The sequence below is a fragment of the Canis lupus genome, chromosome 9, assembly GCF_048164855.1.
Source record: "Canis lupus baileyi chromosome 9, mCanLup2.hap1, whole genome shotgun sequence".
NCBI classification, from domain to species: domain Eukaryota; kingdom Metazoa; phylum Chordata; class Mammalia; order Carnivora; family Canidae; genus Canis; species Canis lupus.
The window spans coordinates 40739110-40763941 of record NC_132846.1 but is presented as its reverse complement, the minus strand read 5'-3'; the positions used below and the strand labels follow the sequence as shown (position 1 = coordinate 40763941).

General features: G+C 40.5%; 1 protein-coding gene across 3 annotated transcripts in view; it reads left to right on the top strand.

The window, feature by feature from the left end:
* The window catches only part of SPTB (spectrin beta, erythrocytic), a 146364-nt gene that overhangs the window by 1788 nt on the left and 119744 nt on the right, over nucleotides 1-24832 (top strand). The window contains exon 1 of one of the 3 annotated variants that reach the window (XM_072838916.1): nucleotides 22298-22444. The exons of 1 other annotated variant lie outside the window; for it this stretch is intronic. The gene's annotated coding sequence lies outside the window, so the exon portion shown is untranslated. Of the gene's footprint in view, nucleotides 1-22297; nucleotides 22445-24832 lie in introns of those variants that run through there. One more of the 3 variants, XM_072838918.1, reaches the window with a different exon arrangement.

Here is a 24832-nt window from a genome sequence, read left to right as displayed (position 1 = left end):
TTTGAGCAAGAGAGTGATATCAGAGTTGTGGTTTAGGAAGATCATGTTAATAGTATTTTGTTGGGAATGACTGGAACTGGAAGAAATTGGACATTGAAAGGCAAATACTAACAGAAACCACAAGGGGGAGATGTATAGCTTTCTGCCTCATCACTAACAGAGAACAATGGTGATTTCTAAAATTAAATGAATACAAAATTACACTGCAGTCAAAGGTCTCAAAAAGTAGGTTCTTTGGCATGAAAGACAATCTACATATTTACCAGTGTTTTTTTTTTTAACTTCCAGAGTGATATGATCTTGTTATTAAAATGAGCACGTGAATAAAAAGGTCATCTATTCTTAGGTACAAACTTTCAAGAGCTAATGGTTATCCACCCAATGAAGTTCTCCATTCAAATCTAAATATATCCAGGGCAGAGAGGCAGCAAATGAGATGGGAGGAGGTGGGCAGTACCAGAAATTGAAATGTGATTATTTCTTAAAGGAATATAAAGGTTTCTGAGGTTGATAGGTGGAGGAAAGGAAAACAGAGGCTACAAAGCAGAAGATTAGCACTGGAAAGGAATGACCAGAGTAGTGGTGTAAAATAAGCAAAAAAAGTTACTGAAAAATCTATTTTCTTTTATCTTATAGGTAATTGTTTGAAGTTTGCAGGAATCATTTAAGGATTAACTTCTAATAGAATTTTCTCTGGGACAGTACCCATAGGAATCTTTAGTAAACATATGATGTCAATAATGTATGTTAAGTATGCCCATGTGTTGCAGTTTATGCATGAGTTTTATTTCTTGGTAAAAAGAATCTGTTTAAGAAACTAGTTATTGAAACAGTTCAATTACATATGCTAAACTACATCCCTGGGGCAGGATTAGTTTTTCCTTAAGAGTGTAGTTTGAATCTTCTTTTAACACCCTCTTTCTAGTACCTTTTGTCTTTTGTCTTCTATGATGCCTGAGCCAAGAGGCTGGAAGGATGCAATGCCTACAGCATGCCTATCATTTTCAACCTTTGTTTAAAGGGGTAAGGAAGCAAGGAGCCTTTATGGTACTAGTGTCAGCCTAATTTCACGGGTGGAGAGGAAACTCATCTCCAAAAAGAAGTTTATCTGCTTGGTGAAGGTGTGTTTTTCTTTCCATTATCTCGAGGCAGGTGTGAAACAGGGGTGGTTGTCTTTACCTGGTTTCACCTGCCTAAGGAGAATGAATTAGCAGCAGTCCTAGTGCTATCCCGTGAACATGGGTGAGCATAGTGGGGGCAGGTACAACAAAGCACTTCAGCACAGGGCTGGTTATTTTAATTTTTTTAGTTTAGTGGCCAAGTTGGACTTTCTTTTATTGAGGGTTTCTCATGGGTATTCAGATTATAAGCTCCAACTTCCAAGTACATGACACTTAAAAACGAGAATTGCTATTTTTCCCCTTTAACTTGTTTCCTCCAGCTAAAATATACAGATCATTATTTTCACATACAATTTTCATAGTGTCAAATCTGATTTTCTTTGGGGGAAATGTTATCTTTCCAATCTTACATGGATTGGGATAGATTTAATCAAAATATAACTGGGTTTTTATTTTTATATTTTTAAAGATTTTATTTATTAGAGAGAGCAAGAGAATATAAGCAGGGGGAGCCAGAGAGAGAGAGAGAGAGAGGGAGAAGCAGGCTCCCTGCTCAGTCTCTGTCTCCAGGGTCCATCCCAGGATCCCAGGATCATAACCTGAACTGAAGGCAGACACCTAACTGTCTGATTTGGAAAGTTTCCCAAAGGCACAAAGAGGCAGGGAGCCCTACTTTGGGTCTCCTACCAAATTACAGGGTCCCAGTCCTTCCAGTTCTCTGTAGTTTTTTTCTCTTGACAAAATCTTCTTTGAGAACTAATGAGAAAGTACGCACCAAAGTTTGAGCAAACTGAGGCATATTATAAAGCAACTATAGAAGACAGTGCCAAGAATGCAACAGTTATAATAAATCATCTTACATCACTGCTTAAAAGCTCCATGATTCCCTATTGCCTTCAGGAACAAGGCCAAGTTCCTTACTACAGTATTTAAAACCTTTTAAAATATGGCCCCAGTCTATTTCTCTCACCTTGTGTCCTGCTGCTTCCCTCTCTCTCCTTCTGCTACCTTTCCTTGTCATCACACATTACCTATTTGTAGCCTCACCAAACTACATATGGCCCTAACCTCACCAACTTCTTCTGAGACTTCTTTCTAGCTTTTTGTGCGCCATTCCCTCTGCCCAGAATGGCCCTTTATCTGCCTATTGAGATCATATTCAGTCTCTCAGACATGGTTCCAACATCACTGCTTCCATGAAGACCAAATATTAGTTTCCTCTTTGAAACTCCTGTAATGACACTTTATTCTTTCCCCTATTATGGAATGCAGTCGCCTCTTGACTACAAACTCCTTTAGCATGATGCTTATTTCTCAGCCTTTAGCATTATGTCTGACACATTCAGTAATGCTCTTTGATAGATTACAAAAGCTGAACACACAGTTGCACTCAACCCTCCAGCCTACCCCTAATTCCATGGCCAATTCCATACCCCATTTCCATGACCTATTCACTCCAGGCCATTGCTTTTGAAGATTTTAATATTTGAGGAACAAAACAAAACAAAACAAAAAAACTTTTAGGAGAAGGAGTTTTGGTTAAAACGTTGTTTTAAGCCCAGTATCTTCTTCTTTATGCACCAATAATCTATTGCTTAGCTGTGTCTTCATGCTGTGCCCACCAAAAAGAAGATTCTGCCGAAGGCATGGATGACTCAGCAAGAACAAGTACCCTAATATCATTCAATTTAACACCTCATTGCTCTCCAGGAAATGATCTGTAAACTTAGAGTTCAGTTTGTCACCTTATTCCTGGAAGTTTAGCAACAACTTCCTGACTTCAATTGGTTCTATATACTACTTTGTCTTCTTTCATAGATTAATTGAATCTATAATGGCTTGTTGATTTGGTTTAAAATGGGGTAGATTACTCTTCTACCAATATGGTTTCCTAGTCCTCTCCAACTAAATTAATACTTGAGATGCCTATATCAGACAGTCTTTCATTACAAAATTTAAAATAGTGCCCAAAATGTAAATGAAGAAACAATATGATAATATTAAAGCTCAGGAATTCGATTTTTTTAAAGATTTTATTTATTTATTCATGAGAGACACACAGAGAGAGAGAGAGAGGCAGAGACACAGGCAGAGAAAGGAACAGGCTCAATGCAGGGAGCCCAACGTGGGACCCGATCCCCGGGACTCCAGGATCACGCCCTGGGCTGAAGGCAGGCACTAAACCACTGAGCCACCCAGGGATCCCCAGGAATTCGATTTGATTCAATTCATACAATGTTTAGAGTACTTGCTCCATGCTTGCCTTCAAGTAGCATATAATCTAGAGCAAAAGAAAAACCAGTGATCACAATAGGATGTAATAATTATACTTAGGGATGCTACTGGAGCCCAGAGAAAGGCCAAGCATCTCAGCCAAGAAAAGATTGGAGAAAGGAGGGACACAGTGTCCCCAAAGATTTTCCAAAAGTGTTGATACTTCAATAGACTTTAAGAATTGGTGGACATTAGAGAATATTAGGAAGAGTATTCCCTAGAAAAGAGTACAACATGTGCAAAAGTATAGAGGCACAGGGAAACAAGTTTGGAAGGCTGGCGCATAGATAGGTAGCATAGATCTAAGAAATGTCCACCCTTTCCATGAGAAGGATCAAGTTTTAAACCTTATGTCAAGGAGGTTGACTTCATAATTATGCCCAGCCCTGGTGGCAGTTATCATGTAATGAACTTAAAAATTGCTCAGTCTTCTTCCTACTATATATCAGCATCACATTTTCTACCACAGTGGTTGTATGGAGATTACAGATATGGAATCACATCCCAGCTCCATCACTTATTAGTGACATATTGGGCAAGGCATTTAACTTCTCTATGCCTTTTCTCTCCTTTGCCAAGTGGGAATATACCTACCTCACTGAGTTGCTGTGAGAATTAGAGATAAACCACTTAGCATAGGATCTGATATATGTATTGAATATTCCATAAATGTTAGCTATGTTGATGAAATTGAGTCCAGAGAATCTAATCAAAATATAAGCATAAATGGGCCATAATCAAGATATGGTAAATAACCACAGCCCTAGAGAATCTCAGGAGAACTCTCAAGAAGTTATCTAATATACACCTATATATCTAAGAAGATCAGTGCTTAAATCAACAGCATTTGGCCCTGGCTGCCACCAAGGACCCTAAATATATCTGAGGAAAGATAGAACTGGGAGAGAGAACAAAATAAAATCACAAGCAGAAAAAGGAACAAGAGATAAAAAAAAAAAAAAAAAGGAAGCAGAATGATTGGACAAAGGAGATAAAAAATACACTTCAGTGGCACATCTACCATTAGTTGCCTATTCTTGGCTTAAATTTTCAAAGCAGATAGTGACTTTATTTAAGATATAAAGAACTAAATGAAAGGTTTGGGAACTCTTAGAGGTCATATATTCAATTATCCCAGAGACAGCTAGGTATAAGAAGATCTCAAGTAGAAGGAAAAAGGGCATCTCTGGGAATGTTTGGGAGTCCCCCTTCCCCCCCCCCCCCCAAGGAGTTCTTTATCAAACTGGAGAATATCTAGAAAATCTTTAGATAGGTTATTGTGTTTATTAAGACTGCTGATGGGAGCACCTGAATGACTCAGTCTGTTAACATCTGACTCTTGATATTTGGCTCAGGTCATGACCTCAGTGTCATGGGATGAAGCCCTGAGTTGGGCTCTGTGTTCAGCAGGGAGTGTGCTGGAGAATCTCTCTTCCTCTACCACTCCCCCTGCTTGTGCATTCTTGTGCTCACTCTCTCTCCCTCTACTAAATAAACCTTAAAAAAAAAAAAAAAAAAAAAGACTGCTGACGTCATGAGGGACTCAGAAACTGCTTAGAGACTTGGCCTAAGCAAAAATGTCAGGCCAAAGGTTTATAGATAAACTCTGTAAGAACCAAATTTTAGAGGAGTAGTCAAAGGCAAACTTCCTCATGTTATTCCATGTAAAAACAGATGAATGCTGCCTAATTCTAGTTACAGGCTTGGTAGGAGGTATTTTAGGAAGACCTACCCATCAGTAAGTTGAACAAAATGATATTCCTTCCTGGAGCTTTCCAACATCCATTCATACCCCCATTTGATTTTGACTTGATGCTCTTTGGTAATGGCTCTCTGTTAAGTATTTACTTCCAAGAGATGATTCTGTCCTAATTATTTCTTTCCCACATGCCTTTCATTTTTCAGTTCATGTTCTAGTTTATTTTCAGAGTCTAAGCTATCATGACTGCCTACTGTCTTTTTCTGTTTTTAGGCTTTCTTCCTTCTCCTTTGGTTACTGGTAGTTTAGCAGGAATAATGCTAAGCTAGGACCAGATGTTAATTAAGCAAAATAAGTCAAGCAAATCAAAACTTCCAAATATTTGGTTTCAGGGTAGTTAGTCACAGCAGCATTTTTTAAAATGTGATTTTATTTTGATATAAGTTACATAAACCCTCTGGTTGGGGCTGTCAGCTTTCTTCTGTTTGATGTCATAGCAGAGCAATGGAAAGGGTATGCTGTTGAGATAGAGAGCAAAGACATTAAGAAGTAACAAGGCAGCAAGGCAGAACCATGTACCAAAGGCTATGACCCAACCCCCACCAAAAACTTGAGTAGATTTTTTTTTAGTAGATTTTTTTATGAAAATACCTCTTTCTAGAGACATAGAGGATTTTTTCTTCCTACCAGAATAATTGTGTGTAAAAAAAAAGTTTGAAAGTTTACTCCTAGCCTAAGTTTCATTCCTAAATAACAAAAACATCATCATGATGAACAAATAATTTTTAGTATATATTATGTATAGGAAGGACACTGGCCAGGCATCAGGTGAACAAAGAGGGAGAATGCATGGTCTGTACTCAGAGGATTTACTGTCTCAAGAAGATAAGTCATGTACATTTAACAAACGAAGTTTAAATACATTTAATAAAAACTGCCACATAACACATAGTGGATGTCAAATGAGTAATATATATGTAGCTGATTATATGCTCCAGTTTGTCCTGGATTGTCTTGGTTAATGCCTCTTGTTCCAAAATAATTATGTCCCCTGTAATTCTCAAACATTACAGTTTGGATGATAAATTATATGTTCAACTTACATATATACCTGTGGTCTAGGAATTAAGGGGAGAGAATTTTTATCAATGGCTAGGGTAGTTGGTGGGGGAGTTCTTGGAGGTGATAGACCTTGAGTTGGGCCTTGGAGAAAGAGGAGGACAGAGGCAAGAGGAGAGCACGCTACAGGAGAATATCAAGAACAAAAGACCAAAACGGATATGGGAATAAAGATAGCCATGGCACAACTCCAGGGGACACTGTTCACGTTATGTTCTCTATGAATGGTGGCCCTTGGATTGTGTAATTGTTGGCTCTAAGAATGTCATATCTGGGGAGTAGTTGGAGATCACTTTACCTGGAGAAGAAAATTTGTGTAGAGGATTTGTGTGAGAAAGGAAGCAAGTGGGGCACTCAGTGGTTGAGTGTTTGCTCTTGGCTCAGGTCTTGGGGTTGGTCTTGCATTGGGCTCCCTGCGGGAAGCCTGCTTCTCCTTCTGCCTATGTCTCTGCCTCTCTCTCTCTCTGCATCTCTCATGAATAAATAAATAAAATCTTAAAAAAAAAAAAAGAATAGAAGCAAGAATAGGACAGATACTGGAAGCTATTAAATGCTAGAATAAGATATTTAAAATTTATCCTGGATTGGATAAATTGGATTGGAAAGTAACTGAAGAGATTTGAGCAGAAAATGATACTTACAACAAAATGGTTTTGGAAAATTAATATTCTCAACTAAAGTGTTCAGTGTATTGAAAGGAAAGAAAGGGGAAGAACTAGTTCTAAAATGCCCAAGAGAGAGGTGATAAGAGTACATAGTGCAGTAGTAAGGGATATGAAGAGGTGGACTTGAGTTTGCAAAGGCAGGATTGATAGAGTATGGTAACTGACAAAGAGAGAGAACAATTAAGAATAACTGGAGATTTAAAAACTGAGTACCAAGAAAATGATGGTGCGTTTGATGAATGTGGGGGAGTTGAAAAAAGTTAGCTTTGGGGGGGAATAGATGAGCTCTCCCCCAGATATGATGAATTTGAGACATCATTTGGAAATGTCCAAAAGGAAATATTAAGTTGGAGCTGTGACAGGTGGTGATGGCTAGAGATGTGGATTTAGGAATTCTGTGGAGTATTGAATGTTCATAAATATCATAAATAACAGACAGCCCAAGATTATGGCTTAGGTTGCAAATACATTTTATAGAGTAGGAAAGGATACAGCTTACAAAGATAGCAGAAGAGCGATTCCAGAGGTGGAAGGAAACAGGGCCGACAGCATATAATCAAGAAGACCAAGGAAAAGAAAGTCTCAATCTTGAGAAGTTCATTTACACAGCCAAATGTTAGAAAGCAGTAAAGGAAGATTAAAACTGAGAAAATTAATAGTTTTTGGATGGTGACATGAGTTCTTTGGAAGGTCCGATTTTGTGGTTGTTGTAGAGGTGGGCACCATATTACAGGAGTTAAGGAATGAGAGATGGTGATTCAAGGGACATAATGAATAAAGGTTCATCTTGTAAGATATTTGCCAGTTAAAGGGAGGGAAAAAAATATGAAAACTCAAGAAATAGCCAGGATTAAGGAAGACTTTTTTAAAACGATATGATAAAGAATTTATGTTCTGTGTTAGACTGTAGATAGTACTTCATTTGCTTAGAATAAAGCTTGAGTTTTTCAAATTGCTCATAGTACCTTTTTCCTCTGAATTCCAAGCAAGAAGCTTACTAGAAAAAGGGAAGAAGAAAATACAGATAGGTAAAAAATTGATAAAGGATTCAACATTAGTGATCAACAGGTGATTAAAATGGATCTAATATCTTCCATGTAGCTGGGGCCCCTTTCTGTTCATGCAGAAACTATATGTGTTTATAGCTGGGACAGACATTTAGGTTAGGAGAAGACATCTCTAAAATACTGGGGAGGTGTTTTGTTTTGTTTCTGAGAGTTCTCTAAGTCCCCAGTCAACCCTCCAGTTAAAAAATCCTTTGGTGGCCTACAGATTTTCCAGCTTGACAGCCATCCTGTTTTCCACTTCCTTAACCACCATTCTAGTTTAGGCCCCAGTTACTTCTCACTCTGGCTACTGTAATAGCCTGTCTCCTGTCTCTCTCCACTCCAGCTATCATACCCACTGCTACCTTAATTTTCCTAAAGAACAGTTCTGATCCGATCTGTGCCTTGCTTAAAAGCCTTCAACAGATTCCTTTTGTGAACTTAATTAGGTACATGCTCTTCACCCTAGCTTTTCAAAGCCAGCCACAATGTACTTTTGGTTTATCTTTTCTGTCTTAATTTCCACGTTTCCTTATATTCAAACTGATTTACAGGTGTGAAAAAGAGGGAGTCACTTGGTCCTTCTATCTGGAGTGGCCAGGTAAAATTTCCCTGTGAAAACAGTAGGAGATTCACAAAGGAAGGTGGAAGAAAGTATGGGGGTCATATTTCACATCCTGTCAAATATAATCTTGCTGTCTGAATCTTTCCCCCAAAGATTTTTGTAATTTTTATATGGCATTTATCAAATTCTGTATTCTTTTAGAGTAATTTGTGTGCTTCTCCTATCTCTACCCTATTGGAGTGAGAGCATCTTGAAAACAAAAACTTTATGGTCCTTATTTTTTATATCCTCCAGCATCTATACCATACCTTGCACTGACAGCATTCAATACATTAAAAAAAATCCCTGATTATATTGAAAAGATGTTATGGACTCTTAAATAATTCTGCTTTTGCCCACGACCTCTCAACATGTCCTTACCCTTTCCAATGAAGATGCAAATGTTTTTTTTTTTAAGATTTTATTTATTCATGAGAGAGAGAGAGAGAGAGAGAGAGAGAGAGGCAGAGACACAGGCAGAGGAAGAAGCAGGCTCAATGCAGGGAGCCCAACGTGGGACTCAATCCCGGGACTCCAGGATCACACCCTGGGCTGAAGGCAGTGCTAAACCCCTGAGCCACCTGGGCTGCCCAAATGTTTTTATTTTTAAATGTAGCAACTGCATGTGCTTTACATAGCTATAATGACATTATATGTTGGATTATGAGTAAGTGGAAGACAAGAACTTTTTATTGTTTAACCTAATGTGTATGTGATGCTAAAAGATTTGTGTACATAAGTTCTTCATAAATGTTTATAATAATATTAATGATAAAATCCATTTGCAGAAGGTTATTTTATAAATCAAGGGTTGTTTTTTAATTGCAGTGTAATTAACATATTACCTTATATTAGTTTCAGGTATACAACATGATTCGATATTTGTATACATTGTGAAATGAACACCCCATAAGGCTAGTTAACATCTATCACCACATATAGTTACATAATTTCTTTTTGTTTTGTTTTGTTTTAAGATTTTATTTATTCATGAGAGACACAGAGAGAAAGAGGCAGAGACATAGGCAGAGGGAGAAGCAGGCTCCCCCCAGGGAGCCCAATGTGGGACTCCATCCCTGAACTCCAGGATCAGGCCCTGAGCCGAAAGCAGAGCTTAACTGCTGAGCCATCCAGGCATCCCAATTTCTTTTTCTTGTGATAAGAATTTTTAGGTTCTGCTCTTTTAGCAACTTCCAAATATGCAATACGGTATTATTAGCTATAGTTACCAAGCTGTATATTACATTCCCATGACTTATTTATTTTATAACTAGAAGGTTGTATCTTTTCATTATTTTTACCCATTTCACACACACACCCACCTCTGCCAACCACCTATCTGTTCTCTGTATCTATGACCTTTTATTTGTTTGTTTTAGGTTCTGCATGTAAATGAGATCATATTATATTTGTCTCTGACTTATTTCACTTAGCATAATACCTTCAAGGTCCATCTATGCTATTGCAAATGGCAAGATTTCAATTTTTTTAATGGTTGAATAATGTTCCATTGTGTATATATATCATATTATCTATTCATTTAGGTTGTTTCCATATATTGGCTATTATAAGTAATGCTGTGATGAACATAGGGGTGTATATCTTTTTAAATTATTGTTTTCATTTTCTTTAGATAGCCAGACATGGAATTACTGAATCATATTGTATTTCTATTTTTATTTTTTTGAGGAAACTCCATACCGTTTTCTACAGTGGCTGTAACAATTTTGTACCTACCAACAGTGCATAAGGATTCCTTTTTCTCCACACCCTTGCCAACACTTGTTTTTTTTCTTTTTTGTCTTTTTGATATTAGCCATTCTAACAAGTGTGAAGTAATATCTCATTGTGGTTTTGATTTGTATGTCCCTGATCAGTGATGTTGAGCACCTTTTCATGTACTGTAGGCCATCTGTGTGTCTAGTGTTCTTACACTAGGATGGAACTGTATATAAAATTATTAAAATGTCTATTTTTCCATTAAGGGGAGCATGTGATATAATGAGCACTGCATATTATATAAGACTGATGAATCACTGACCTCTGCTTCTGAAACTAATATTTTAGTCTATGTTAATTAATAGAATTTAAATTTTTAAAAATGTCCATTTTTTTCCCCTGGGGAGAGAGCCTATAAACTTCAACAGCTATTCACAGGGGTCTGTTATCCAGAAAAAAGTAAGAACCGTTCTTATGAAACCATACATTTGTTGAAACATTTTTACCTTGTCCCCATTCCTTTCTTGCAAAGGAATTTCTTAAAGTATCAGTAGATGTTCCACAGACAGTAGAACCAGTACAGATAAAATCATTTAGAATAATTCCTGATGCTGCTTCTAAACCTCTACTTTGTCCACATTTACGCTTAGAGTATTGCCTTTGGCCAGATTGGAGAACTGAATAATGTAAACCCAGATGGGGTGTGTAAGGACAATATCGTCTATCATGTACATCTCCCTCTCCCCTCCTTTTACTATTAGGAGGCCTCTGGTGTCATCAGTACCCTGATGCTCACTATCAAAATTCCCAAGTGACCCTTGTTTGTTTCTCTGGCTGATCCCACGGTTTTGGTTAGGAGTTTAAGAGGAATAAGACCTCTTTTAACAGGGCCAGTCTCAGACATGAGATCCATTAGTTTTTCCTAGTGAACTTTAGGAAAAAGGAGTGGGAAGTGAATGTTTTGCTTATTATTTAAAGCCTGGGATTTCTGGGTGACTTAGTAAAGTATCCAACTCTTGATCTCAGGGTTCTGGGATGGAGCCTCCCTGTCAGTCTCTGAGCAAAGTGGGGGGTCTACTTGAGATTCTCTCTCTCTCCCTCTGTAATCTCTCTCAAAATAAATAAAACTTAAAAAAAAAAGCCTGCTTCTTGGTTAATTTTCTGCAAAATCTGTCTCTTGCTGATTATTAATGATTTTTCTACATTTTCCTCCTTTCTCTGTTATTCACTTTGGGATTCACTGCCCCCCTCCCCCGCCATGACTTAATTTAGTTAATGTTCTAATTAGTGCAACTTCTACTCCAGCAGATTTCCTGGGCTTTCACATCAGTGCTTTTCCATATGATGAACTCCATTAACAAGTCTCTAAACATTCACAAAAAAGGAAGCAGTCATTTAATGCAATGGGCTCTACCTCATTTGCCCCCATCTTCTGATCCAACTTTCTTGGCTATCTTAGAGCTTCCTCAGCACATAATTCCATCATCAGAGAATTAGGGCTGAGCTGTGGCATCAAAGATGATGGCCTAACAGACTCATTTCTGAGTAAGTACTGTCCATTTCATCACTATAATTACAAATATATTTTTGTACCCAAGGAAGACACCATCCCTTGGAATGGCTTTTTTTAAGTGCCATTTTTTTCAGTAGTGATGTAGGTTTGTCCTGATGCACTTATCCTCTAATTTCCAAGGCTTCTCCAGATATGATTAGGAATATAGTACAATCTGGGCTATGGAATAAAAAAAACTGAATGAACCACAACAGATTAATAGATCTGACATTCTAGACAATGGTTCGCAACTTTTGCTGTAGCAATGAGGAAGTTTAAAAAAAAAAATGACACTTGGGTCTCATCCTCAGAGATTCTGATTTAGTTGATTAGGTGTACCACATAGGCAGTAAGGAATATAGCAGCTCAAGGTTGAGGGAGAACCTTCTAAAGTAATCGACAGGACCAACACAACAGCTTCAATCAAAGGAGCTGAAACAGTGCTACCTTTCATGATGTCATAATACTGTCATATGACAGTAGAGGGCAGAGTTGACTTAAACTTATATAGAGATAAACTGTTTTAGGAAATAGCAAGTAGTTAATGTAATCTTAACTCTGTACTTTGTGGTCGTTCCTTGCCACAAAAGTTTCATTTACTGCTAAGGTCGAATTACTTTTTGAATATGGGAATTTATTAGGAGGCCCCTTAGTGATCAATAGGGTCATTGCGTAATTTTCACATTTTTAAAAGTCCTAGGGAATTAATGATTCTGCCAGGACGACAGGTGTAAACCAGGATTGCCTGAGGTAAACTGGAACATATGGTCACCCTATGACCACCATGTCTTTTGTGGAATCCAGGAGAAGAGCTAGAATCTGTAACATGGCTTTGCTAATTAATCTAACCAGTAGTAACTATGTACTTCTGCTCATTACGCTTCAGTATTATTTTTATGTATGCCCATCTGTCATTGTTCAGCATTTTACCAGGCACCTTGAGCAATAGAAAAGACACTGAAGACATGCTTATCAGGCGTTATTCAATCTAGTTGGGAAGAAAAGATTAATATACGAAGTTGTTCTGGTAAATAAGATGCAAGAACCTCCTCAAAATCCTCTCAGGAAGCAGAATATGAGAAAAAAATTAGTAAAAAATACTATTTCTAATTACACATAAGCTGTCTTTTACTTAAAGTGATTCCACTTCAGTTTCCCACCGTGGTCCTTAAACACCACCAGCACTTCCAGCAGGCAAAGACCAATTGACTTCTTGAGCTGCTGTGGGTCAGAACTAGAGAAATTCTCTTTTCTGTAAATATAGTTCCCTTCCCAGGTGCCTAGCTCCCGGATAGTTAACCCATATTGACCCCCAATTGAAAATTAAGAATTTTAATTTTAGCATGACAAGAAAATAATATAGAACTAGTAATTTCAGTTGTCAACACAAGGCTCCCTCAGGAAGAGCACAGGGCCAGCTTAGCTTGCTTGGACTCACATCCCACAGTGAGATCTCTGCTGCTGTTGCAGCTACACACCACACTTTTTGAATGACAATAGCTACAATTTGGCCTATATTTAATTTATAATCTCCTGCAACATTTTGTTTTCCTACCAATTTCAACTGTTATTTGCCATTCTGTACTTAGAAAACTTAATTCTTCCTCCTTTGCTGAATTATATATGATTCCCTATTTGGTTTGATTTAATCTATTTTCAAATACTTAATTCTACATGTTTTCAAATTTGAGTAATAAGTGATAATTATCAAGATTGATTAGGCAACATGAGGAAACTCACATAATTAAAGCATGGTAGTAAAGAACACAAAGTTATGGAATCAATCATGTCCCTAAGATGGTTAGCTTTGGATTGAATCCAATGGCCAGTCTGATGGCTTGACAAATCTTCACACTGGGCATGGGATAAACTGGTGAGGGAGCAAGCATGGGTCAGGCAAATCCATCTCCCAACACTGGTGATAACGGAGATAACTAAGAAAAATAGATCAGCTGAGCCCAATTGTGCAACAAGAAGAGTTCTTTACTTTCAGGGAAAATATTTCATTATCTGAATGTTGATTACTCTTAATCTCACCATATAGAAATAACATTTTATGAGTGTTCTTTCTGATATAAAATACTTTATTTCTTAGTCAAATAGAAATGCTTTGATGTCTACTTTAAAAAAGAATTCAGCAGTATGTCATGACATCTTTCCTCATGAATAAATATAAAACCACATCATCACTTAACTGACTACATAGAATTTATATGTAGTGTGTGTGTATATATATATATATATATACACCATACCTGGTTTAACCAATTCCATTTTGATGGACATTGATTTCTAATTTTTCATTTTAATGAACATTATTATAATGAACATCTAGAGTGTTCTTACTATAAGTGTAAAATAGAGCTAGAGCTGAAAGAGTCCTTAGAGACTAGCTAGTTCAGTGATATCGTTTTACAGAAGAAAAAAATGAGGCATACATAAGGGGGAGTAGAATCCAGGTCTATTGACTATGTCTGCTGATTTTTCCGGTCCACCCTACTAACTTCTTTTAAAAAAATTGCTGAGTATTTAAATACTACAAAGTGGCACTGGCTTTTTCTTACTCCAGTAGCCAAAAGGCTGTACCTTAAAAGTTAACTCTTCCCAGGGTCATTTGCATTTTAACATTTGTTGTTAGTTATGAAATAAGTTTGAGGATTCCTATATAATCTCTGGAATGAGGACATTCCATATGTTTCAAGTACCTGAAATCATAAGGGACAAGCTCCTACTTATGAATTTCTGGTAGTATTTGGTAGAAGTAAGGAGTGGGGGTTGAGAAAGGTTTAGCAGGAGTTGAGGTCAGATATAGGAAACCTTTGAAATCTTTCCAAAGAGGGCCTATGCTTTCACTTCTTTCAGTTTCTGGAAGAGTATATGGATCATTATGTGCATTTTGATGATTAAGATGATGATAGAATAGGATAAGCAACATAGAGTTGCAGCTTGCACATGCTCAGCATAATTTAGGGCTAAATCCTTGGCTTGATTATTGACTTAAAATATTAGTCTATACTATGGATAATCTATTAAATATCATGGGAATGTGTTAATTCAAAAACCATGAGATAGTGCTTCCTGGATAAATAACTCTTTAACAAGCAAAGGATTTGGAGTTCTATGTGATTTTTTGGAAAATTACTTGAACTCTGAGTTTCTTGGTTTCTTTATCTAGCAATAAGGATAATGATAGCAATTTACTTCATGAAATTGAATAAAAATGATTATATGGCATTTGGTAAAAAGAAAATGATAAGTAATCCTTTAAAAATAGAATTTGCCTTACACAAAGGAAAATGAGGAAAAATGTTTTTGATAAGGAGTAGTTATTCTACAAAATAAATCACGTTTGAGTTGAATCATAGTTTCTTATAGGCTTTAAAGCATTGAAGAAATATCCAAACAGAAGTTAAGCAGCTGCAGAAATATCCCACAGAATAGAAAATGAGATGAATTTGCAGAGGTAATGAAGTCTTTTATTGCAATATCTTTCCAAACTTTATTGAAATTTTCCCAAAGGTCTTGGTTAACATTATGAAAAAAATATTTTGAATGTAGAAACTGCTCACTAATAAAAGCAATTAAGACCATTTATGTTGGCAGTAATTATCACATAAACAAAAAATTGTTTATTTATTTTTTTTTTCAAAAAATTGTTTAATTGGTTGAATTGTAACTCTTGCTGTCATTCTTTATTAACAAACTCAATTTTTAAATTATACTTTCTCCCTTGATTTGAGTTCCTGGCTTGATAAATATCTATAAAGGAAGAGAACAAAGTTTCAGGTTTATGCATTCTCAATTATCCACATATAGATTATATGCTTTGTAGAGTACTCAAGATAAGAATGCTAATGTCAAAACAATATCAACTAACTGCGATGCTTTTTGATCCACCTTCCAATGCTCTTAATCCTGTGCGCTTAAGACTTTGGCATATTGGAACATGGCCTCGTTCTAAGGATGAGGTTTGCAAATGTTACTGACAGGTAGGGCAAACAGAGACAAAATTCCATGCCCTCTAATTGAATTTAAAATTAAAAAACAAAACAAAACTGTGCTGAACAATCACCATTGTATTTGCTGTGCCTCATTGTGAACGAGACATTGGAAGATGGCAGGCCCTTTCCCCTGTAGGTGAACTTGGTGGTAGGTATGAACATAAAACCTATTTAATTGGCTCCATTTCTCACCCATAGACAGTAAGTTAGGTATGAATGTGCCAAGGCGGCTGAGGATCTGGTGAAATTCAGGCACAAATGTTGCCAGTTATTTCTCAGGGAATGTGAATTTATTTAAATAATCTTACCCAAACATAAATAGGAAAGTAGTTCTCCTGGGAAAAAAAAAAATCACAAGTATATACTTTTAAGCCAAATAGAATGACTAAATTACCTCCTTCTTTGACTGATCTCCACAATTGCAGCTCTCTTTAGGTTCCATGATTGATTAGTCATTAATTCATTTATTTACTCATCAGACATTTAGGAGGCACATCTTGTAGCCAGAAACTGTGCTAGATGCTGTTGAACTTAAAACTATATCCTGAAAGCAATGGGGAGCCACTGGATGATTTAAAGTAGTGGAGTGACATGATGAGATTTCCTTTTTAGAAAGTGTACTTTGGCTACTACATGGAAGAAGAATTGAAGGAGAATGAAACTAGAGAATGAGAGAACAGTTAGGAGGCTTATAGAAGCAGTTCATGTGAGAAAAGATGGGGGCTGTTAAGGCTCAATTATGTGCCCCCCAAATTCATATGTTGATATCCTAACCCCCAGTACCTCTGAAAGTGACCATATTTGGAGATAGGGCCTTTAAAGAGGCAATGAAGGTAAACTGAGGTTATATGAGTGGGCCTAATCCAATATGATAGTGCTCTTACAGAAGAGTTGATTAGAGGGCATGTGGGAGGCTCAGTTGGTTAAGGTCATGATCTTGGGGTCCTAGGATCTAGCCCCGCATGGGGCTCCTTGCTCAACGGGGACTCTGCTTCTTCCTCTGCTTGCTTCACCCCCTGCTTGTGCTCTCTCTCTTTCTCTCTCAAACAAATAAATAAAATCTTTAAAAACAAGAAGAAGAGGAGATTACGACATAGGCATGGAGGAAAGACCATACAAAGACAGGGAGAAGATGGCCATTTACAAGTCAAAGAGAGAAGCTTCAGAAGAAACAACCCTGCCAACACCTTGATCCCAGACTTCTAGCCTACACAATTGTGAGAACATAAATTTCTGTTGTTTAAGCCACGCAGCCTGTGGTAATTGTTACGGAAACCCTAGCAGACTCATACAGCCCAAACAGTGCAACTGTAGAACGCTAAGCACCTCCAGGCACACCCCAATATACGTCTGCAATTTTACCTATAAAAGCTGGCATCCCTTAGGAAACAGACAATCTAATCCTAAAAAGGGAGGAAAAAGCTCAGGAACAACTTTTCGTTAGAAGGATAGATGCTCATTTATTACAAAGCCTGACTAGTGCTTCCGTGGACTAGTGGATGACAGTATGTAAGCCTTGTTCTTCTGCTCCTTTCCATTATTGGTGGAGGGAAATTTGAAATTGGTGTCACCTGCTCCTTCAGAGGATGGTCAGTTTGGTATTTGCACACCTGCTTTGTCTTTGGGATTTGTAAACAGCATAGTTCCCCCAGATATTTCCTGAAACAGAATGGAAATTTTAGCTTAATTTCATGAAATACATCTCTTGGTGAAAGGATAAAGAAAGGAACAAATGTTTTTTGAGCTCTAGCCACTATTTTGAAGTTTTCTGTACATTCTCTCGATTCCTCCATTGCTAGCAGGGATTTGAATGAGTGAAACATCAGGTAGGTTCAGGTCTATTTGGCTTGGCTTTTCCTTCTGTAAGTAGCTTTCTGATATATAATCATTTCTCAAACAAAGTAGTTTTAAATTTCAAACAACTTCGATTCTATGATTCAGTAAAAATAGTCTTAATTCAAGGCACAGCAAGTTAGTTTATCATAGTTTTTGGTTTTGATTTAATTTTATTCAAATCATTGGGTTTTATAAATCATAAACTTTAAGCTGCTCATAAAACTGTATTTAAAAGCCTTCATTCTGCCCTAAACTTAAGATTTTATAACCTGAAAATTCATATTTTCCTCAATTCTTAGAAATTTTATTCTACTTTCTCATTATCTCAACTCCCTCTTCTCTTTCCTTGTATGACTTCTATTAGACAGAGATTAGACTTTGAGGATCTTGCTTCCATGGCTTTCAACTATTCTTATAAACTCCATCTCTTTGTTTTTTCCACTGTGTTTGGGGGGAATTTCTTTTTTTTTTTTTTTTAAGATTTTATTTATTTATTCATGAGAGACACACAGAGAGAGAGAGAGAGGCAGAGACACGGGCAGAGGGAGAAGCAGGCTCCATGCAGGGAGCCCAATGCAGGACTTGATCCCGGGACTCCAGGATCACGCCCTGGGCCGAAGGCAGGCACTAAACCGCTGGGCCACCCCAGGATTCCCCCCAGCCCCGCCTTTTTAAAGATTTTATATTTCTGTTCCCACTAATCTGTCTTTCCACTTGGTGAGTTCTGCTTATTAGCTTATAAATTTTCAATTTCAGAAACCACTTTTTAAATGTCTTTGTTTTCTTATTGCTTGTCATGGATCCAATATCCTTTTAAATCTTGCTGAATAAAATTTAAGTTCATTTTAAATTCATTTAAATTTATCTGTTTGGGGGGGGATCCCTGGGTGGCTCAGCGGTTCGGCGCCTGCCTTTGGCCCAGGGCGTGATCCTGGAGTGCCAGGATCGAGTCCCGGGATCGAGTCCCGCGTCGGGCTCCTGGCATGGAGCCTGGTTCTGTCTCTGCCTCTCTCTCTCTATCATGAATGGATAAATAAAATCTTTAAAAAAAATTATCTGTTCCATTTTATTAACTTAGTTTCCTCTGATATTACTTCTGTTAGTTGAGTCTAGTGCTTCTCTTTCATGGTATTGGTTCCCCTACCCTGACAAAATCTTTGGTGGTTTCAGTTGTTTGATGATCATTCATTCATTTAAAAAGATTTTATTTATTTATTCACGAGAGACACACAGAGTCAGAGACATAGGCAGAGGGAGAAACAGGCTCCCTAGGGGAAGAGCCTGATGCAGGACTTGATCCCAGGATCTCAAGATCACGATCTGAGCCAAAGGCAGACACTCAACCATTGAGGCACCCTGCTTGATGATCTTTTAGTTGAGAATTCATTTGCCTGCCTATTCTGTTTACCACACTCTCTCTTCAGGGATTGTGAAGGAAGGGCACACATACTATCAGGAGAGAGTGAAGGTTCCTTGTCATTTCTGGGGGTAAGTAAATACCTGCGTTCTGCCCCTGGCTCCAGGATCTCCACTCGCTTCTTTATCCGACAGGCAAACATATGATACTTAATGCCAGCAGGGAGAGGAGGTTCCTTAATGAATTATTCTTTCCTATGGGCCCCCACCTTCTCTTGTATCCTTTGACTCTTGCTTAGAACTTCCCTAAGCTATTCCTTCTCCTGAGCCTGTTTTGACTTTCTCTCATTGTATTTCTCTATAGATCAGATCCTGTCTCTCTTTTCTATATTTCAGGATTTCCTAAAAATGCTTGGAAAATTGATCAGCCTTTGTCTTATTTCCCTGCGCTGTTAAATTCTTATTCTAAGACGTATCTTTTTCTGAGATTTGGGATGGAAGAAAGGTAAATGTATGTGATGGATCCATCTTGATCTAATCTCTATTATTTTATTATCTCTACTGATTACCAAATAATACAAGCTCAATGTGAAAAACTCTGAGACTACAGAGATAAAAAGTGAAAGTTCCTGTGTCAGGTTCCTCTAACATCCCAATTTACATCCCCTTGGCCTTACGTATTGGTATTAGCTAGAGCTGGATAGGCTATTCTGTGAGTGCTTACTCTCACTTTCTGGTTTACTGGCTGACAGGAGATAGTCTCAAAAGCACACCTTCCCTTCTGATCCCAGAACTGCAGATTACCTATTGGGAGCTTGCTGGTTAGCTTGGAAGTGTGAAGTGTCAACATGGATGGGATAAAGAAGGTGCAGCCCCTGGACCAAAGAGAATGAGGACCAATCTCCCACCCTTTAGACCATTCAGGAGGCATTACATACTCTCAGGAGGCATTACATACTCTTCTCAGAAAATCCCTGCAGAGTTAATCCCTGTTGCTCACAACGACCTTGATTATGAACCCATATATTCAGCTTTTCCTTCTTATCTCTCCCTAATTTCTCATTCCCACACTCTAGGGTTTGCTATTCCCCCCCCCCTTCTGTGACAATGCCCTTCCCCTCTGTGCTCCTAAACTTCCTCTCTCCCTCAATTCTGATTTATCATTTCACTGTAACTCTATTAGCTGTAAAGCATTTGAGGATGCTGTCAGGATAACAGGCTCTGTAGCAAATGAGGTTGTATTGAATTATTTAGCTTTCAGCTAAAGTGGAGATAACTAAAGCAGCTGAGCTGGTTTGTAAAATCCTAGGGTAATCTGTCCACTGATTTGGTACTTATATCATATTAATTTTTCTTGTGGTTGAAAATTATAAATTCTAAGGCTACAAAGAAATATGTGTTCAACTTTTCAGTTCAGTACCACAGACCTATAGCTAAGAAATAATCTGTTTCACTAGTATACAATTATGTAGCTGCAGAGCCGCAATCCCCAGGAATCATGAATTTATTTAATAAGTTTATTCACAGAAGGCCTTTAAGAAACATAAATAATTTCTCACCATTTTTTCCTTTCAAAAATAGATCAAGGATTTCTACTTGAGATATATCATACTCTCAGCTTTTGAAGCTGGCCTGTTTTTCTTGAGTTTCCCTTGCCAGAATTTGGTTCTTAAATAATTTTTTAAATGAAAAAGATCTTTCTGTTTCTAACTCAGTAATAAACAAATGGATTTTTAAATGTTGTCAGAAGGAGGGGTGCATCACTGCTAATCTAATGGATGACCACGAGTATTCTGGTATCATCTTTCCTATATTACTAGTGACTCTTGAGAAGTTGAGGTTAATAAGAGCCCAGACATCAGAGGGGTGGGGTGGAGAGTTCCATGGCTATGTAATATCTGTGGAGTTTGCTCCACTTAGCACATCTGTGTCTAAAATGCCCACTCTTGAGAAGTGTGGCTGCAGCAGGAAGTGAGATATCTTTGCATCTGTTCAATATATAAACTAAGCATGCACATCTGGCGATTAAACACCCTTTTCCTGGTGAATCCTGGAAAACAGCATAATTATACTCCCAAGCAAATAACTCAGGAGTAAGACTTCCGTTGTTAAGAACACCAGGCAGTGTCAAAGTTACAACTCTTTTCTACATCTTTGTGCTTTTAATCTCCATTGCCATCCATAATACCTGAGATCACCTGGGCTGATACCTGTCTCACCCGGGTGAGACATTGTCCTGGAAACAACCGATGGAGAAAGAGGAAAGCTACAATGAGGCGTACCACTAAGTGTTGTTGAGCAATAACCTTGTATCTTAAGAAAGTCAAGAAAATGGACAGACCAGCAAGCTGCCCATTTTCTTCTGCGAATCTCTCTCCGGGGGTACCGGGAGATGCCTTGTCTTTCCTCTTTGGCACCACTGATTCTAGTGTTTTCTCTGGCCTACCGCATCCCACCCCATCCCATCTTGCAGTGAGGAAGCCCCTACTCGCCTGGAGCCTGGAAAGCGGCCGGACAGGAGGTGCCGGTGGGCTGGTGTGGCAGTTTGCCTGTTGCTTACGGTCCCTGGGATATGCGAGCTGCTGAGTGAGACTGTGGGCTGCGCCCCTTCAGCATCGCCGGGTCCTCGCAGATTTGCAGACAGAAACAGAGACACTGAGCCCGTGGGCTGGGGGCGGGGGCTCCCAGCGTCTGTTCACTCCGCCTGCCAAGTGAAGTCCGCCCCGGAGCGTGCTAACACCCAGCCCTGGGGGAACGATCTCCCCTCCCAAACCCGCCGCAGCGGGGGCGCATGGCCCGGGCGCGCGCCTCGCCCACCGTACGGTCTAAGCGTGTGATTTTGATATATTTTGATATATTTTAAACAGCGGACAGTACACAGTGGGGTCGCTGAGCGGGAAAGGCCAGAGGGCTCATTTGTGTAGCCGGGCTCGCCGCCCAGGGCGCACGAATTAGGCCTGAGCTGCGGAGTCCAACCCCTTTCCCGCCGCAGGGAGCTCGCGGTAGCGCGCGGTTAGGGGAGGTGAACCACGATGGGGGCGCTGCGGGCGGCTCGGGCTTCTGGCGTCCCGGGCCCAGGCTGCCAGCCAGGAGGCGGAGGCCGGCCGCGGGAACCGGGCGGAGGCCCGGCAGGTGCCCCCCGGCGCGGAGGCTGATTGGCAGGTGCGGGAGTGGGTGGGGAGGCGGGGGCTGGGCCTGGCGCTGCGGGAGGCTGCGGCCCCGCCTCCCCGCCCCCGCCGCGGGACTATCTGGTCCCGGCAGCAGCGATGTCCCCCGGCAGGAATGTCCCTCCTCAGATAATGTTATTTATATCTCTGGGCGGGTCCGCGGCTCGGCAGCACCAGGCGCCCGGCGGCCGCTGTGCCAGGAGCCCCGCGCTGCCCTCTTTCCCCCGCGCCGCCGCCGCCGCCGCCCCCGGGCTCGGGGTGGCCGCCGCTCCAGCCCCAGCGCAGGTGAGTCCCGGGAGGGCCCAGCGGCCGGCGGGGGCGGGGGCGGGAGCGGGGGCGGGAGCGGGTGCGGGTGCGCGAGGCTGGGGCGCGCGGCGCGAGTGCAGAGGAGGCGCTGGGCCCAGGGGGCGCGTGACGCGAGTGGCCCGGGGGCGGGTGGGGGGGCTCAGCCCTGGGCGCGGGGCGCGGGAGGCCCTGGCGGCTGCGGCGGCGAGCACCCCGGGGCGCGGGAATCCGCGTGGGCTTCGGGGGCACTTGGCGAGCGGGGCGCTTTGCTTTGGAGAGCCGGATCCCGGAGCGTCGCCCCGGGGCTCTGGGAGGGCGCGGGGGGGGGGGCGGTGCGTGTTCAAGTCCCGGGCCACCTCCTCCAGGACGCCGGCGTGGGGGCAAAGGGGAGTCTGCCCGGTTCTAGCCTGTCGGACCGTCGCGCTGCGCTCTCTGCCTCCCGCTGCCGGGCTCCTCAGATTCTCTTCTGGGGGAACTTGCCCGCGCTCCCCGGGTAGCCCAGCGCCCAGGCAGGGAGGACAGGACGGGTCAGCGGAGGGGGCCTGCTCGCCGCGGAAACAGGGGCCGGGGCACACCCTAGGAGAAGAGCTCAGGATGCCCGAGGCTTGCTCCGAGGTCCTCCTTCCCTCCCGTCCCGAAGAGTTCTCCAAGCTGCTGCGGTCCACTCTACTCTCCCCTGCCTCACCAGCTCCTCTTTCCCCAACAACTTGGCCCTGAGAAATTGCAGAAAGTGGGAGAAATAACAGGAGCTTTAAAACCATCCCTAACTCCCACTAACTCGCCCAGACTTCCTGAGGACGGGGAAGCCGCTGTGGGCTTGAGTCCTGTTTCCGTGACAACGAGCCCCAGGTAGGGCCTTGATTTATAGACTATTAATATCCAAACCACTGTTTTCAGTGAACAATTAGAGGCGCCAGGAGTTGATAATAATGGGCTAAACTGGCTGAAGGGAAATGAAACTCCATTTTTTTTTTTTCGAAAAAAATGTTGGATGCATCAGGAAAGGGGGGTTGGGGGGGTGACAGTATTTTTGTACCCGTAACTCCTGTGAAGAGCCTAGGCTGTCACCTCCAGGTGAGAGGTAGCAATGCAAAATTCATAGACTTGAGGTAGTCCTAGTCTATACCTCACTGTCGAGGGAAAATGATTCAGGTGGTTCCTGACTGAGAGGAGTCTGCAAATCAAAAATTTTATTTTGATTTCTCTACTGTCCACTAACCTATTCTTATTCACACATGGCTCTGAATTTTATTCTAGAATTCCCTATTTGACCACCCTATGACCCAGGCAGGTTATTTCCTATTCCAGGGTCAGACTTTTACTCTTTTGCTAGGAGCCTTGGGTTCCAGAATGTCTTTGAAAACTCTTTTTTTTTTTTTTTTTTTTGTTTAAGTGTACTGAATGCACAGTGCCCAAGACAGCTAGGCTTGTACTTTCCTGGAGGCTTTGGGCTAGTTAGGAATAGGTATGTTAGGCTCACACTGAAGAAGAGCCTTACCAGCCTTGAAACCAATGGACTCCTCGGAGGTGGATCATTTATACAGAACTTTATCCAACTCTAGAGGAAAGCAGCTGAAAAACATAAACCCTACATCATGAAAACATGGCTTTTAGACCCCTTAACAGTTGCTCTTAGCTTTATCAGTGGTGCAGTCACATAGATTGGGGATGAGCCAGACCTGTTAATCCTAAATTCTCGGAAGACTCAGAGTCCGCTCGTGGAATTGAAAGCACGCAGAAACTTCCAGGCATCCAGGACGTGTCTTGTAGCACAGGCATATCGAGTTTTCTCTGAGTGGCTTATCCAGCTGAGAGCTGGGATACCACTTTTTGCTCTGGTGGTTGCTTCTTCCAAGTGCTCTGAAGGTGCTCTCTAGCCAAACACCTGCTAGGTGATTAGCCTTGGGATACGTACAGGTTAGGCAGTAGGTACACTCCCATGTGGGGTCATATCTGACAAACTAAAAATGACTGTTTTAGTCATGGAAGTTTTGAACTAAAGTCAAAATCTGACAGTTCTGCCACAACCCTGGAAACAGATTATTTGCGTAAGTGAAAGCAATAATAGTTTTCATTTTTCCCCATCTTTTATGTACTGGTGCCTGGCTGGTAGTGGACACTCAGTTAATCTTTGTTGAATGAATGAGAGAATGAACAAATGAATGCTCGGAGGTGCTTTTTTGTTTTTTTTTTTTTTTGGGGGGGGTTTTTAAATCCTATTGTCAAAGTAGTTCTGCAAGGTAGTTCATATTATCAGCATTTTACAAGTCAGGAAACAGGCTCAAGGAAATGAAATAATTCGCCTCACATCATTCAGCTGATGAGAGGTGGGGGCAGGATTCAAACTCAGCTGTTTGGTGCCTACCCACTTTTTAAGTTTAGATGTTC